This window comes from Ochotona princeps, chromosome 31 (genome assembly GCF_030435755.1).
Source record: "Ochotona princeps isolate mOchPri1 chromosome 31, mOchPri1.hap1, whole genome shotgun sequence".
Taxonomy (NCBI): Eukaryota; Metazoa; Chordata; class Mammalia; order Lagomorpha; family Ochotonidae; genus Ochotona; species Ochotona princeps.
Genome location: NC_080862.1, coordinates 11,745,362 through 11,762,039, shown reverse-complemented (window position 1 = coordinate 11,762,039; position 16,678 = coordinate 11,745,362). Strand labels below are relative to the sequence as shown.

The 16,678-nt window shown below is 50.4% G+C and overlaps 1 protein-coding gene across 5 annotated transcripts in view; it reads left to right on the top strand.

Annotated features, from left to right (window-relative positions):
• Positions 1–3,161: 3,161 nt before the first annotated feature.
• SMARCA2 (SWI/SNF related, matrix associated, actin dependent regulator of chromatin, subfamily a, member 2) overlaps positions 3,162–16,678 on the top strand; it is a 168,736-nt gene continuing 155,219 nt past the window's right edge. The window contains exon 1 of one of the 5 annotated variants that reach the window (XM_058657292.1): positions 3,162–3,248. The gene's annotated coding sequence lies outside the window, so the exon portion shown is untranslated. Of the gene's footprint in view, positions 3,249–5,504; positions 5,727–16,678 lie in introns of those variants that run through there. The other 4 variants (XM_058657298.1, XM_058657291.1, XM_058657294.1 and 1 more) reach the window with 4 other exon arrangements.

Below are 16,678 nucleotides of genomic sequence, written 5' to 3'. Positions count from 1 at the left end.
CAGTCTTACCTGTTCCTGTTGGAAACTGGGCAACATTAACAATCTATTAGGGCAAGCCACTTCCTAAGTTTGAGCCTAAACTTTTGTTCTTGATAAGAGCACTGCAGTTTAATATCAGCCCCCGTATCTATGCAGAATGCCAACCAAAGCAGACTTCTATAAGAAGTGAATCTGGCCAGATACAGAGGAAAAGAAAAAAGATTTCTAACTCTTGCTATCAAACTAGAAAGAGAAAAGTGAGTTGAGACAACACATTAGGATTCATCAAAGTTCAGCAGACACACACACACACACACACACACACACACACACTCTTCATGTGAATGGGCTATCCTATCCACTGCGGCCCCGTGTGGCCCTTTCAGCTGCCAACCAAATTTGTCTTTGGGTGATTTTTCTGCAAAACAAAAGAACCCATTTTCTTCTACAGCAATTGTTCAATTTTGCCTTCTCTCAGAGACGCAGCTCCGGCCCTATGTCCAGCCATCATCTCCTGCTCCTAATGCTGTGGCACTGTTCCTACTTCCTGACAATGCAAGCTCCGGGCGTGAGGATTCTGCAAGCAGAAACACCTGAAGGGAACAAGGTGAGGTTTTCTTAGACCTGCATGGGGGGGGGGGGGAGGGAGACGCAATGCATCCATTTAATTCTGCTCTTAATGATGGATTTTATTTAGTTTCTGCACTTGTATATATAATATGTGGCTACCTCTCCCCCCACCCCAAGTACTGCATCAAAATTTCATGTGAGCAGAATATACACTTGTAACAAAGGAAACGTTTTCTGCTTCCCTTTCCCACTGAGAAAATGCCAGAAGAAATGGCCAGTGTTTTCTCCAGCATCTTCTGATTTTTCTTTTTTTTTTTTAAATGCGGTTATGGCAGGTGGAAGTGGAAACTTTGGGGGATAAGGACACTTATTTGTAAGGGAACAAAGCGTCAACTTCTAAAAATTGGCATGCGAGGCTGGCGTGACTTAGAAATAAATTAGGCCCTAAGAAACCCACAGCTGACACGACTTAACGCCTTAAGCAGTCATTAGGTTAGATACCTAGGTTACCAGGTTAGCTTGTTAGTTGCAACTTGTAGGGGCTTAGAAATTCATGTTGATGGAGTACATTTGCCACCTTGTTATTGTTGCTTTAGATTTTTCACTGTATGGGAAGGATTTCCCAGTTAAAGACTAGAATGGCATACCCTCAGGCAGAACAACAAGTTCTTCAAAAGATTCTCTGGGGGCATACCATCTTCTGTGTCTCTCAGATGTCCTTGTCGCCCGAGGTTCATTCTGGGGTCCGCAGGAGAATGAAGAGGCTCAAGTTAAGCCAGTAGCAAGGAGGTAGACAACCACAGCATGCGTGACCACCAATCTTGCTGGCCACGGCAGAAAATACATGTACTGGCAGGCGCTGCTTGAGCCCGCACTAGGCCGCGGAGTAAACAGTTCTTGTCCCTTAATGGCCACCCTTAGTCTTTGTTGTTCTTTCCACCGCTTCTTCAAGTTACGCAGCCCCTCGTCATAAGCATCCTAGGATGGCATTTCAGACCCAATTGCTCAACTAGAGTCAATTTTGCAACACTAAAATGGTCTAGAAATAAGATTTTATTCTGGGGGCTGGGGGGGAAGCATTGAATGCCTCATTTAAGGCATCACATTACAAAATATGGGATAAATTGTCCTTTTCATAAACACCAGTTCATAGGAACCGTTTTAAGAGCCAAGCACCTTACATTAATATGAATCCATCAGTATAGACCCTTGCTTTAAAATAAAAAAAAAATCTCCTAACATTCTTTCATGCTATCTAAAACTAAAAACAAACTGGTCTCACCCAACACGGACCCATGTGTGAGCTGGGCCCAAAATACTGTATGGCAAAGGAAAACGGCAGAGGTCTCACACCTGGGATGAGCCAGCTGGTCAGCCTTTGCTGCCTTAATTGGTCTTAAATGTGGAGTGGGAGGAGAGCGGCTGAGGTTGCCCTGGCATCCCAGGAGGTAGTCCAGTCCGCTTCTGTAATCCTTCACAGATTCCACGCCTTAGCCACACCCCGCCCTGCCCCCTCGGAGGAGTTTGCAGCTGCACCTTTGCTGGAGTTTTCTGCTGGAAGCTGACAGGTGAGGGAGGGGCGCCCGCCGCTGCCTGAGCCACGAAGGCGACAAAGGGGTCAGGACAGGCTTACAGCTTTGCACGGCGCCAGGCCTCCCAGCTGTTTTTTCCCTTGCTGGCATAGAAGAAGGGACAGAATTAGTGCTTTGAGCCAGCCTGCCTGGGAGGGGTGGGGGAAGGAGGGAAGAACTGAGGGAAGGGAGGGGGGGTGGAGGGAAGAGAGCAGATTTTCTGATGGGAGCCTGGAGTTGGAGGTCTGATAGGGTAGGGGAGAAAAGTTTCAGCCAGTTCCACGCTGCCCGTTTCCTTCGGAGTCAACCCGGTGCCCCCGACAGCTTTTGGTGCCTCTCGCGGCCCTCCTCCACTCCTAACCCTCATCTGCCTTTTATTTTTATTTTTTTTTTACCCCCTTCCCCCTGCAGGCTTTTGCACTGGCAAGCGGAGGCACTGTTAAATTTCTAGCACCTTCTCCGCATATCCCAACCTAACTACTACGCGCGCGGTTACTACGGCTGCTCTCCCTTTTCGCTTCGCCGCTCTCCGCCAATCCCTCACCCCCACACCCCTACCCGGGGAGGACACCCCAACCCCCGCCCGCCCGCCCTGCACCGGCGAAGGGGCGCCCGACTCCAGCAGGGTTTGCGTCCTGCGCAGTTTCTGGACTCCAGGCCACCAGCCCGGCCAGCAGAGCCCGGAGGCGCCTTGCAGACAGGCAAGGCACGCGCGCGCGCACACACACACACACACACACACACACACGCATCCACGCATACAGTAAGCTGTCTCTCGCTGCACATTCTTGCACACCGCCCTCCCATCCCCGTTCCTCCCTCCTCCCCCACCTCTCCTCCCGCTCCCGGAGTCGCTGAGCGGGGCCGAGTGACAGGCGCGTCCCGCCAACCCGCGCCCGGCGGGGCAGGGAGGAGCGGCGCGCGGGGCCAACTGCGGCGCGTCTTCCGGCGCCCGTGGAGGCGGCGAGGGTGGGCCGCGGGGGCGGAGCCCGAGTTTAGGAAGAGGAGGGGACGGCTGTCATCAATGAAGTCATATTCATAATCTAGTCCCTCTCTCGCGCTGCGTTGCTGTACTCGGGGGTGACTCAGAGCGGAGAGATTGCAGCCGGCACACTCCTCGCGAGCAAGGTAAATAGAACTTACAGCTTTCCCTCTCCTCCTCCTCCTCCCTCCGGCCTCCCGCCGCAGTCGCCGCGGCGCGCAAGCAGACCCCTCCGGTACCGCGCCGCCCGTCATTATCTCCCCTAATTATTATGTATTGTGGCACGCACGGGACCAAAACAAACAGGCGGGCCAACCGTCACAACCCTCTAGGGCGAGGGAAGAGAGAGAGAAAAAGAGAGAGAGAGAGAGAGAGAAAAGAGCCCGCCTCTTCCTCTCGGGCCTCAGGTGGAATTGGTTTACCCACAGCTCCGGGGCGGCTGGGGGTTGGGGGGGAAGAGAGCAGAAAGTTTCAGGCGAACCTTGTTGTTCTAATAATAACAGCAATAACGACTACTTTAAGGCGAGGGAGGGGGAGGACGAGGAGGGGGGGAAAAGAAATCGCAGCAGATCACAGCCTTGACCCTGGGTCTGTAGCCAGGGATGCGCTGCCAACTCAAGGTTGCAACACGCACACGCACGCACGCTTTTGGCCAGGTGGCCGTGTCCCCATCCCTTTACACAACGGGGTTGGGGGGTTGGGCTGGGGGCGTCAGAGGCAGGCTGAGAACCGGGAGAGGGGAGCGTTCTTGCCGAACAGTTCTCTCCGGAAGAGTTGGAAGGCGGCCTGGGGGTTGGGGGGGTGGGGGAAAGGAGGGCGAGGAGCCCCTGGGCGAGCGGCTGGCACTCGCTGCCCGGGGATTTGTTTAAAGGGCTGCGGCTGCGGCACCGGCGAAGCAATCGCAGCTGGGAAGAAGCCCGGGGCTGGCACGCCGAGGAGGTTGCAGCCACTGCCAATGGGGCTGGTGCGTGCAGGGCTCGGCGGTGTCACCTCCACTTTCCACGTCCTCTGTGGCGGGGACGGGTCAGCAGGCCTGTAAGGCAAAAAAAGGACTTGTCCCGAGGGCTGCAGCCAGGGTACCGGCGGGGCGTCCAGCCTGTCCCCTGGGGGTGCCTGGCGGTCCGGGGATTCCAGTACTTAAGTTCCACTTGTCCGGCTCCAGGGACTCCGTGTTGTTGGGGACGGGGGACTAAAGACCTCCCAAAGAAGGAGATCGGAGGTGCCTGGCAGACTCCTCAATGTTGCTCTCCACCCTCCTCCCGTTCCCCGGGTCTGTTTTCTTGAGCTTTGCGGCTGGTTGCCGCAGGAGCCGCGGCCGTGGGGCACCGGGGATGTTTAGGGGATCTTTAAGGGCGCGCTGGGACCCGGGAGAGTCACCGCGTCGGCTTCGGGCTGGGAAGGCGGCCATCCAGATAATCCTCTCTGCCTGACTGTCACAAACCGGACCCCGTGCACACCCGGGCCAGCGGCAGTGGCGTCCGCCAGGAAAGGGGAAGGGCTGCGGTGGGAAGGATATGGAGCTGGGCGGGCGGGTGACGAGGGCGGGAGGCGGGGAGACACGCACCCCTTCCTTCGCCTCTGTTTTCGAGTTTGCCTCATTCCCATCCCAGCCTGGTTTATGCCCTGCTTCTGTTCTCCCTTCATACCCTCCCCGAGATCCGGCCGTCTTGCCTGTTCCCGTGTGTGCCTTACAAAAACACGGCCATGCCATCTGCAAAGGTATTAGGGATGCGTTTTCTGAAATATGCAGAGCTCCAGCCCCTGGGTGCCCTCTGACCAGCAGGCGCACACTGAGCCGAGCTGCAACTCGGATACCCGGCGTCAGGCCTCGCCTCCCCCCCGCCCCACGACCTGGCACAGTTGCACAGCACGGGGCAGGGCGGGGTGCAGCCTTGCTGGGCTCCAGGGACACCAGCGCCGAGACGTGGGTCACTCGCGCCGGTTTCCGGTACCCGCAGGGGAAATCGCCTCCTGCCAGTGTGTGCACGCTTGCCCCCGCCTCCGCTCCGATTGCATTATTATTATTATTATTACTCAGGGTTGCCGTTTGCTGTGGATGGTGGTGAGCGCAGCGGGGCTGGAGGGGCTGCTGCAGGAGGTGGGTGGGTGGGGGAGTGTGGAGAAGGAGGGAAGTTGGATGTGGATCAGGAAGGGGAAAAAAAAAAGTTTGGCCGGGCTGCTAAATGGGGTGGAGGGCTGGGAGGGGGCCTGCAAGAGTGTGAGAGTGTGTGTATGTATGTGGTGAGCGCCAAGCCAGCACCTCCCCGGGAGCCCCAGGAGGACCAGGGAGGGCTGGTGGCTAGAGCTGGCGGGGACGGCGTGTTCCAGGGGCTCAGTGTGTGTGTGTGTGTGTGTGCGTGTGCGTGTGCGTGCGCGAGCGGCAGGGAATCAGGAAGTCACAGCAGCGAAGCGCACACAGACATGTTTGATTGCCGTGACATGACGCGCGCGAGGGAGGAAGCTGCAGCAGCCGTGGCTGGGGCCGGGCCGCGGGCTCCGTTACCGGCCTAGGACTGCAACACCTCCGAGACTCGCTCCCTGCCGTCCTCCCTGCAGCCTCGTCTCCCTCCACGGGTCCCGTGCCTCGCCCCACCCCCGTCCCCTTTTTGTTCTGCGTCCCCCAGGTAAGGAGCCTGCGCCTGGGTCTCCTCCTCCTCCTCCTCCTCCTCCGCAGCCGCTGCTGCCAGGGCTACCCGGCTACCGCAGACGAGCAGGCAGGGCAAAAGGACCCTCCGATCACGGTGTGGAAAACTTTCCAGCGACCCACAGGGTGGAGGTGGCTGGGAGGGATTAGAGAGGTGGGGCCCTCCACCCCAGGTCCCGTGCAGTGTGCGCCTTGGAGGCTGTTGGGCATTGAAACTTTGGGCCTAAACGTTGCCTGCAAAGTCTCGCCGGATTTACGGTGAAATTCAAGAGCCAGAGTGGTCCATGCGCTCTGGCAGGCGTTAGGATCTTTCTCGAGGGAGGTTTGGGAGTGGGGGGCCTGGGGGACGGGGGCGTGTGGAGCAGAATCCGATTCTTATTCCGTGTCTGCAGCCGGTGTTATGTAATGTCAGTAGCACATGGGTACAATCACAGCCCATAACTGGGCTGCTCCTTGCCTTTGTTTATGTAACTTTTGGAAGAGTTTTTCATGGTTGATGCCTTTTGTCCCTCCTTCTGAAGCCGTGGGGATTGGAGCTTTGAGGGGGGAAAGCACAACCACCGGAGTTAATGGTTTTTTTCCGTTGTTGTTGGAGAGGTATCACTATTGTCTCCCTTTCTGGTCCTTGGAGAAGGCGAGTATTCCTTTGTATTTGTCCCATTAGAGCTAAGGAAGGCGTCTGGCATTGAGTGGTTACTTATAAACCTCCTGATACCGGAGTGAAATCTCGCATTGCCATGTCAAAGGATTGGGGAAAAAAAAGTGCTTACACTTGATTTCCGTGTCTGGTTTCCAGAAACAGTGACAGCCTCCTCTCCTGGAGTGAGGAGCAGAAAATTCCTATCCAACCACACCGCACAGTGTGATGTCTAGGAAGAGAAAAACCGTTGTGCGCGGAGGGCCGCTGACACACGCACACTCAAATGTTGGTAGTAATCTATGCCACCAAATATTCCAGGGAAGGGGGGCCTGGCAGCCCCCCTCCCCCCCGAGAGCTTCCAGGCCCAGGCTGACCCCTGGAAGGCTACTCCTGGAAGGCTGGTGTTTTGCTTTAAGAGGTGTGGCAGGTTTGACACATAGGTCGTACATTGTCATGCAAATGAGACACTTTTTCTAATAGGAATAGGGTGGTCCTTTTCGTGTTTGCTCTGTCTCTTTTTTTAACCCGCTCTGTGACAACTCAGAACAGCCTGCTTGGAAACACCTGTTAGGTCCAGGAGATTCAAGTAGGCCAAGGAAAAAAAAACACCCCCCTCTCCCCACACAGGAGGCTTTAAGAGAGAGGGGTTGCATATTGATAAAAAACATTTCTACATCAATCAGGAGTCTGTGATCTGGGGAACCTTGAGGGGCCAGGCAAGCAGAACTTATTTCTGTGCAGCCTTGCGCTCCGGAGTTAGACCAGTCACATCCCAGCTGGTTTGCACAGAAAACGCACACTGCAAGAGCTTGTTCAAAGCCGTCTCAGATCTCTGTTTTTATTCATTTTAAAAGTGGTTTTTTTTTTTTTTTGGAGCATTTCTCATCAAGTTTCTAGAAAAGTGCTTTGACCAACACCTGAAGCTTAGAATTGATTTTTAAAAAGTAGCTCTGTTTGCTACATTGTTAATCCTTGGATTCTTCTGTTAACAAGATTGGCGACAGAGTATAACTAAGAAAGGGACACTTTTGGCAGATAATTTAAAACTTTTTCGCTTTTGATTATGCTCTCAGTCGTGTTTTTTATTTTTTTTCCCTAGGAGATACTTGATGTTACTCTTTGTAGTCCCTGTGGTATTTTAACGTTGCGTTTTAAAAGCTTATTGTGTGTTGAAGCAAGGAAGAACCTTCCATGAATTATATAAGTGGGTACTGTCCTGCAGTGTTTGTGTTTGGTTATACCCTCCCCACCCCCCCTTTTAGAAGCCTTCCTTTGTAAACAAGGCCTTGTCAAAGTCCCCTAGGTCAGCAAGTTTGGGATACTCCAGCGAAATAAGACCTGGGTGACGTACCCAGTGGTCACCGCGTAAATGTGGGTGACTGTTTGCCAAGCCAGCCTTCGTGAGCTGGCAGAGGGAGCCTTGCCAAGGACCTGCTTTTACCATCCCAACTTGGATTCCTACTGTGTCTGGCCTGCATGATGTCTAGGTAATGCAGTTAACTAGATGTTAGTTGCTGAACCTGCATGACCTTAGAAAACCCCTTAGCAACCACCCTTCTCTCTCAGAATAATTCTCCTGGCCAGATGAGAAAATTTCCCCTGCCAGGAAGAAATCGTACTCTGATGTCTTCTGGCAGAAGGATTGACTTCTAAAATTGATCCCTTTATCCTAAATGTTGTATTTGAGAGCTTTGTGTTTGGGCGTTGGGAGAGAGAGCTACTGATTTTTCCATCATCTGTGGAAGTGTTCTTAGAGAAGTGGCTGGTTCATCAAGCTTTGGGTCATTTCCTAAGTAGTTGGACACAACAAATACGGATGGCGCTGGTCTTGGGAGTAGGTTGTTCTGGAAGGCCTAGGGTGGTTGTGTGTGTTTTTAAAGATCTGTTTATCCTTCATTGGAAAGAAGATGGATCCACAGAGAGAAGGAGGAGACAAAGACCTGTGCGTGTGTGTGTGTGTGTGTGTGTGTGTTTTCCTGCAGAGAAATTTGCAGTTTTGTACTCACTAAGGAATAACGGAGTCTGAAACTTTTCTGCTAGAGTGGTTTACTTAGGTGCCCAAGATATTTTCCACCGATTAGATGAGATCTTGCAACCTGGGCTCAAAAAAAAAAAAAATGTAGCTTTATATCATTTCCTGACTGTTTCATGTTAATTGAACTTATTTCCTAGGAAGAGTTTAGGATATGCCAAAGAGGGTTTTTTTTTTTTTTTTAAAGGGATAAAAGTTTTAAAGATACAGTTGAAAGTACTCGAATAATTATACCTTAGCAAAGCATATAACGGAGCTGATGAAATTCAGGAGATAAGTGGCTGGGACTTTTGGAGCTTGGTTGTAAACACCCTGTGAATCTCTGTTTTGGAATGATTCTCTGGATCTAGGTCCAGTGGAGTAAGAGATTTCTGATTTCTGCCATCGGTAATACCTATTTTGGATGTCTGCCTCTACGAATACCTTACTTGGCCATTGAGGACCTTGTAGGAACTTAATAATTCCATGTGTGAGACTTTCAGGAGATTCAGACAATTATGGTCAGGCTATATGCCTATATAATTTAAAGCACTTAAAAAATATCACAGTGTCCTGTACTATTTCAGATTGACAAGTCTTAGACCAGTATATGATCTACAGTTTGCACAAGTAATTGTTGTTGTAGAAACCTATCCGAAACTGACCTATTTTCAGCAAGGGCTGGCCCTTGTGTATAAATTGGTAAGTGAACTCCACAGAAGTTGAATACAAGTTTAAAGTTCTAATTCTATTAAATGTAGTTATGGGTCCCCCTTTTTTAAAATCAGATTTATTTATGTTATTGGAAAGGCAGATGTACAGAGAGCAGGAGAGAAAGATCTTCTGTCTGATGGCTCACTTCCAAAGACACTGCAATGGCCAGAGCTGAACAGATTCATAGCCAGAAACCAGGAGCTTCTTCCAGGTCTCTCTTGTGGGCGCATTAGCCCCATGCTTTGGGCCATCCCCAACTGCTTTCCCAGGCCACAGGCAGGGAGCTAGATGGGAAGTAAAGTGACTGGGATATGAACCGGCATCCCAGCGCACACATGGCAAGAATTTAGACACTAGGCTATCGTGCCGGGTCTGACTCCCTCTTTTTTAAGCTCTGAGTTCAGAAGTCATGAGTTAGCATCTGACGTTTGTTAGTGTAAGGTGTTTGATGATGCAGTCACATCCCCTGGTGGAATGCCTGGGTTCGGGTCTCTGCTCTGCTTCCCCCTACCCTCCTCCTAATGAGCAAGAACTTGCATTCCAGCCAGCTGCTTGGGAGATGAGGATAAACATCCCTGACTCCTGGCTTCTGGCTTGGGCCTGGCCCAGCCCAGACCACGGTAGTCATTTACAGAGTGAATGGTTGGGCAGGGACTCTTACAACCTCTGCCTTTTAGATTAAAAAAAAAAATTGGAAAAAAAATTAATTTGTATCTTTAGGTTGCTGAGTAAGCTCAAAAATGGATTTAAGTACAAAGGACTATAACTTGGTGGTTTACAGGTTTTCCAAGGGAAATTCCATAAGATTGTATTTTGATTGCATCTTGCTTATTTAGTACAGGGCATCTCTTCACCTGCTCAGCATGGCATGTTCCAGTGTCTGCCATGCCACCACAAGGTGAGGCATCCCACCTGGGACTTGAGTATCCCACCAGCAAAGCCCTCTCTCATCTTGATGCTCTGTGCTGTAGAACCAGGCGCCTGCATCATAGTTTTGCAACTCTTTCCGCCAACTGTGTGGTTTGCTGCCTTGCAAAGAATGCCAGGAAGCAGAGTTCAGAAGATGATCTTTCATGGAGAATGAATGTCGTTTTCAAGAATGCACTTGCGCATAGTTCCCAAGAATGTACTTGAATACTTACACATACACACAATGTCTCAAAGAGTGTATTTGTATGCTGGGACACTCAGACATATAAATAATGAATGATGAACTGCATTCATACGTGTGGTATCTGGAGGCTCTGGGGGAGCTGTCTGGAGTTGATGAGACAGGTAGAGTGTTTGAAATGGAGTTTGGGGTGGAGGGTGTAGCAGGAGGATGGGTAATGGGTGCTGATGACTCCAGGGAGCCAGCCCGAAGAAGGTGTGGAAAGAACAGCATACCTGTTTGCTTGTAGGGGTAGAGGTTCCAGTTAGGGAGTAGCTTCAGAAGATAAAGTCACGGAGTATAGAAGAGACTTGGCCATAAAGGTTTGGTTCAGTGTGTAGTGGAAACTTGACCCTTAGAAGTCTTCAGGAAGGGAACCATAAACAAAGTAGTGGTCTAGATTAAGCTGGTAAACTGTGAATTCAAGGCCAGGGTGGGAAATTGAAGCTGTGACAGGATCTTGCATTTTTCTATTCCGGAGCTCACAAGGGTCTTTGTTTTATTTGCTCCTTGTAAGAATGGAGTTGGTTGCTGTCTACCGTTTGTTTTGTCGGCGAGGAACTTGAAACTCAAATGATTAAAGGGACCTTTGATAAGAAGCTCAACAATGGCTTTTTTTTTTTTAAAAAAAAATGCTTTTATTTTTTTACAGATTAATATATTTATTTGAAAGGTTTAAGAGGGGGAGGAGAGATAGAAGCACTTCATCACTGTTTCACACCCCCAGTGGCTGCAAAGGCAAGGCGGAAGCCCAAAGCCAAGAACCCCATACAGCTCTCCCCTGTGGGTGACAGGGGCCCAAAGCACCTGCCCGCCTACCAGGTGTATTAACAAGGAGCTGAATTGGAAGTGGAGCAGCGGGGACTCACATGGGATGCCATTGTAGCAGGTGGCAGGAAGCTCCATCCTTTGCACTGTTTGAATTGCCGTGAACTTGATGAAGTCCATATAGAATGAAAGCCAGGGGAAGTCGTACATCTTAAAGACAGCCTGCCCTATAACCTCGGTTCATTCAGTACGTGATGGTTCTGTTTACTGCTTAGAAAAAAAGTGTGCCGTTTCGTCCAGAAGGCTTTTATTTTTATTTCATTTTTTTTTTTTTAATGCTCAACTATTATCTGAAAGTCAAGAAGAGGTGGACAGACAGAACTCCCGTCCTCTGGCTCATTCCTAATTGCATGCTGCAGCCTCCAGCATGCAGCCACAACAGTAGGTCTCCCTTGTGAATGGTGGAGATCCAAGTGTGTGAGCCGTTGCCTGCTGCCTCCCACTGTCCGCACTGGCACAAAGCTGGCATCAGGGACCACAGCCAGGAGTTGAAGAGGGGCACACTGATACAACACGTGGGCACCCCTTTATACTTTTTAATGTTTTTATACATTTTAGTTTTAATACTGTTTACACAGTTGAGAGGGATGCACGTGGGTCTCCCATTAGGATGGGGGGGTCAAAGTATGGAGAAAGGTGGGTGGGACAAATGTTTCAGCGTTTTTTGTTTGTTTGGTTTTGGTTTTGTTTTTCTCTTGTCTGCAGAGGAGAGGGCCGGGATGTTCACTGTTGCCAGACTACAGCAGACCTGGGGATAAGGGATGGTGCTTTGGGGATGCCTTAGAGACCCCAGTGTGGGGAAGAATGTTTCAAGGGTGTTACTTGAGTCATGTTGGTAGTTCTCAGCTGTTGTCTGCTTCATTGAACCAGGGTTGAGAAAATCTTGCCTAGAGCTGTTGGCTGACCAGGTCCACCTTAGTGTATCCACAGGCCCAGGAACATGTTGCAAAGCTTGGCTAGGAGAGTGTGTTCTGACTTGTTCTGCTTTCCATCCTCTGATGAGGTACTCAGTGTCCTCTGCTGGCCTAGACGATCTGACTGCCATGTTTCCTGTGTGCGTCTGGGCATGCTGTCTACTGCATAAGCATCAGCAACTGAGGAGGCCCAGTCCTAACATGTGCACTACAAGGTTGGACCACGTATCTTGTCACTTTCTCTGTAGTTGGGGTTTGAGTCCAGCCATCTAGTTGGGGAGTTCCCCAAGAAACCTTGCCTGGGGTGACCTCAAACTTTTGTGTGTACCAGCTAGTACAGGGTCAAGTTTGGTCTGTCACCTGCACCAGCTAATGTACATACTGTTGGATGGAGTTGCCTGGTCAGTTCTACCCCAACCCTATCTCTCATGTGTACTGATGGGTGTTTCAGCCTAGCCCTACCCAGCCCATCATAGGCCTGGACTTCCTGCACACCAGTGGGTACCACAACCTGGTCAAAGAAATCCCCAATAACTCCTACCAGGGCAATCCCCACCCCCGGTTTTTGCATCTGGCATCATGTAATGCGGTCTAACCCAGTCTGTGCCCTATCCTCTCTGGTTCTGTTGCACACCCATAGGTGCTGGAGCTTAGTTCAGCCCACCTCGCCCCCAGACCTGGCCCACATGTCTGCTGATGGGTGCTCCCAACAGCTTTTTAATTACAAAACCGAATGTCTGCCCCAGGAGCCAGAGATTTGTTTAGAAATATGTATTTCAGACTCTTCTTTTGTTATGTTTATTCTAAGCAGAATTATTAGCACACAGGATAGGAAATCACTATCCTTGTTTCTTAATAGCAGCTAAAACAAGACTGCCCTGTGGGAGAGCTACAGTAACCTGGAAAGCACAGGTGTGGGTGAATACATGGTCATAGCCACACATGAACATGGTTCAGAATGCCACTAGCTTTGGTAGCTTTGGTTGAGTGACTTCTGCGCTGACTAGTTACCTAGCTAGTCTGGGTCCAGCTGAAGTTGAGCAGGAATGGTTGTCTGTGATGGCTACTGGCAATTACCTTTATAACTGCCAGTGGCTGAATGTTTGTGGAGGGCTGCAGGCCGTCTGAAAACAAGATATTAAAAAACGTTCTCCCCTTGGAGGATCCCTGGGCTCCTCTCTGAGTGCTCTCTGAAGTGGTCACAGATGGAACCTCTCGGGTGGAAACTCCTGGCAGGGGGTAGGTGGCTGGTGACACTGTGAAGAGCTGGGGTTCAAGTGTGGAGGTGGTGCCAGGGACTTGGGGAGCACTCCCCAGCCTGCCGAGCTTGCGCTGTTGTCTGCTGGTGGACTGAGTGCTTGCCGGGTCTGGGTGCAGGCAGGGTGGCTCCTCCAGGCAGTGTAGTTAAAGGGAGGACTACAGCTTAGATGCGTCCTACTTTCCTCCTTCATTTCTGTGAGATGGACAGAAGCCCAGTGAACAAAGTTTTAATCCAACAGCTGTTAAAAGAGGAAAAAAAAAAACCCTCCTTGGCTTTGAAACAAATTTGAAAACTAGCATGAATAATCATGAGATGGTGAGGAAATGTTTCTGGGTGCTTTACTTCAGATTGCGATAAAGCCATCGGAACATTCAACCCAGGGCGAATTTTCTTTGTGGCACAAATCATCCTTGGCATTGTTTAAAGTCTTAAACCAAGGAGCAGCTTGAGCCCTATTGATCTTTCACCACCTCTCAGACAAATCTGCAGGAGAATTTTCTCTTCATCTGCCCAGTTGTTCTTCTTCCCCATTCCACATCCCCCCATTTAGGAGTAGCAGTGCCTGTGTCCCAGTTCTGGGCATGTTGTTACTATTGATGGGCAAATTATCAATCTGTTTCTAGAGAAAGCTATGCGGGAAGCAAGGGGCAGCCCTTCAGGTCAGGGGTGATGTTCTGAATGAGCAAACAGACATGGAAAGAACTCTGTATCATCTTCACCATCTCCTGAGCGTTATCGTTGGCCAGTAGGAGCCAGACAACTTTTAAAAAGACCGAGTTATCCTCAGCGATGTAGGCTGCCCCTCATTTTGATTCTCGATCTTTCACCTTCAACCCAGACCCCCAGATCTTTCTGTAAAGTTACATGATGTCAGTCGGAGCTTTCTAACAGGGATTGTGGGCCTCCGCATGCTCCCCGTGTGGCTAGCAAGAGTGTTTCTTTGGCTTCAGATCCTCAATGAAATGTCTCTCCATTGCACTTTACCTCCTTCCAAGCTGCAGGTGATGTCTCTCCCACCCTCTGACTGTGCCAGACACCTCCACTCCCTCCTGCTATCTTGTAGAACCTTCTGCCTTTCGGCTCTTGTTATGATTTATGCCAAGTCTTTCATGTTCCTCTGGCAACTTTCTGAGTCCTGCGGTCAGCCCTCCAGTCTTTGTTGTACATGGAGGACACACTGAGCACAGAGGTGCTCTGGGGGGGTTGGTTAAACAGTACTGACCTCTGCAGACTGGGGCTACATCTGCTTTTCCTCTTGGGCTCCTCTGCGCGTCTCTGTCTACATCCTCATAGCTGACTCTTAGTCCTCGCAAGACGCTGTCTACCCTTGTTGCCAGCTGTATTCCTTTGTCCTCTGCCTCGCATGCATCCCTGTCCATTGCTTGGGCTCGAGTGAAACCAACAAAAACCCTCTCCATCCCTGCAGACAACTTAGCTGTCTGGAGCAACAGCTCCATGTTGAGTGGAGAATAGAGACAGAAAGTTCTACCTGCTCTGTGGGGTTTCTCTCCTGTGACAGTCCTGCCTTGGCTAAAGCCATGCTGTCCCTATCTGCCCTCACAACAACACATCTCTCATATTCAAGTCACTAAAATTATTACGTGAAGCTCTGCTAGGTACAATTTGTGTTGCTGCACGTGTGGGGGTCTCCAGTACCTCCTATTGCAATTAGGAAGGCCTAGGTTGCATCCTGGTTGCCATGGTTGGGGTGGTGACCCTTAAAATCCCATGAAGTTGAACTCCTTTTAATATGCAGATGGGTGTGTGAGGTTTTTCAGCTCAGACAAAATTTGGAGATTGGGGCTGAGGCAGGAACAGTGTGGTGTTGGGAGTGGTGGGAAGCTGAGTGGGTGGGGGGGTGGGTCTTCTGTTTTTGAAAACACACACTCCCTGTTTCACAAGGACAGAGAGAAGACTGGGTGTCTCCAGCTGAAACATTCTTGCCAAAGAACACAGAGATCTGGCCCTCAGGGAGTCCTGGTGCTAGGTAGAGGGATGCTCCCAGCAGTGCCTGGGTATGGGAGGTGGCTACGCTCCTTTGCACTGTTCCCCCAGGCACATTTTCTGCTTTGTGTTAGTCATTGTGGAACAGGTCGTGCTTGGGGTAATGGTTCAAGTCTCTCTCTCCCCACAGGAAATAGAAATAGGCTGGGAAAGCCATCCTGTGGACTGACCTACCCCCATTGCCCTGTCAAGATTCTCTGAGCCCTTTCACCCCAACCCCTGCGGGCTGTGCCTGCCACCCCCATCTCCACTCCATCTACCTCTTCTCTTTAGTGCTTTGGACAGGAAAGAAAGGAGCAAGGATTCCCGGGGCTGTCAGCTAGGTTGGTGAGGGAGACGTTGAATGGGCATACAGGTGTCTTTGCAGGGAGCTGCATCAGCAGCCAAGCAGCCAGGACTTGAACTGATGCTCTGGCAGGATGCATGCAGAGGTTTAACATGCCACGCCACAACGCACACTCCTGGCAGTCCCAATGTTGCCAGGGAAGTCTGTCAGTGAACTCTAGCAAGTGCTACGGGCTCAAAGTCTCAGAGATACTCTGGTGACCGCTGGATCTGAGCCTGCTGGGTAGACAGATGGTGGGGACCTCTGAGGTCCCTGAACCTAGAAGAAGCTGAGTGACCCCAGAAGAAAAGTCACTTTTTTTTCCCAATATGCTTTTTTTTTTATTGTATTTTTGTTGACAATCTTTACATAGTTAATTACGGTAAAAAAAAAAAAAAAGGTTCAGGGGGTATAGGGAAGTGGGTAATAGTATTATGTCCATATTGTTTCCATCATGTATCTGAGGTAAAGGGGGATGTTGACGGAGAAGCCCCACCCAGTTTCCCACCCCCCAAAGTCCCGGATGTGGAGCATGCTCTGAGATCCTTGCTCAAATGGTTTTAATAGTTCTCCAGTTATGAATCGCTGCCAGTTTCACTCGATGAGGTCGTCCACTGATTGACACAGTCCATCATAGAGTCTTCATTTGCCCAGTATTTCACTGTCAACATATAGCTGAGGTGGTTGATTGACTTGCTCTGTCCTCTGTCTTTTCCTGGCTAGGGTTCTGAGTCCAGCAGTTCGATTGGGGAGATCTCCAAAGAAACTTTGAGGTATTTCCAGACCAGATTGAAAAGTCACTTTTCTGAGAGTGCCAGAGGTGGTAGTATCCACCAGGTCAGAACTCGAGTCTCTGGACTCCCAGCCTGGAGTCTGCACATCCAGCTTCATTGGCTGTGTGGCGCAGGGCAAATTTCCTCATGTGGTGGTCAGTTGTACTAGTCAAAGCCATTATCTCAATCAGACCCATTCATGAAATCCATGTCCGCAAGTGCTTTCTTTTATCACAGGTGTCTGTAACAACATTCTGCTTATATGCCTGCAATTTTCCATTTCCTTTGTAATAGGATTTCCCCATCTCCTAA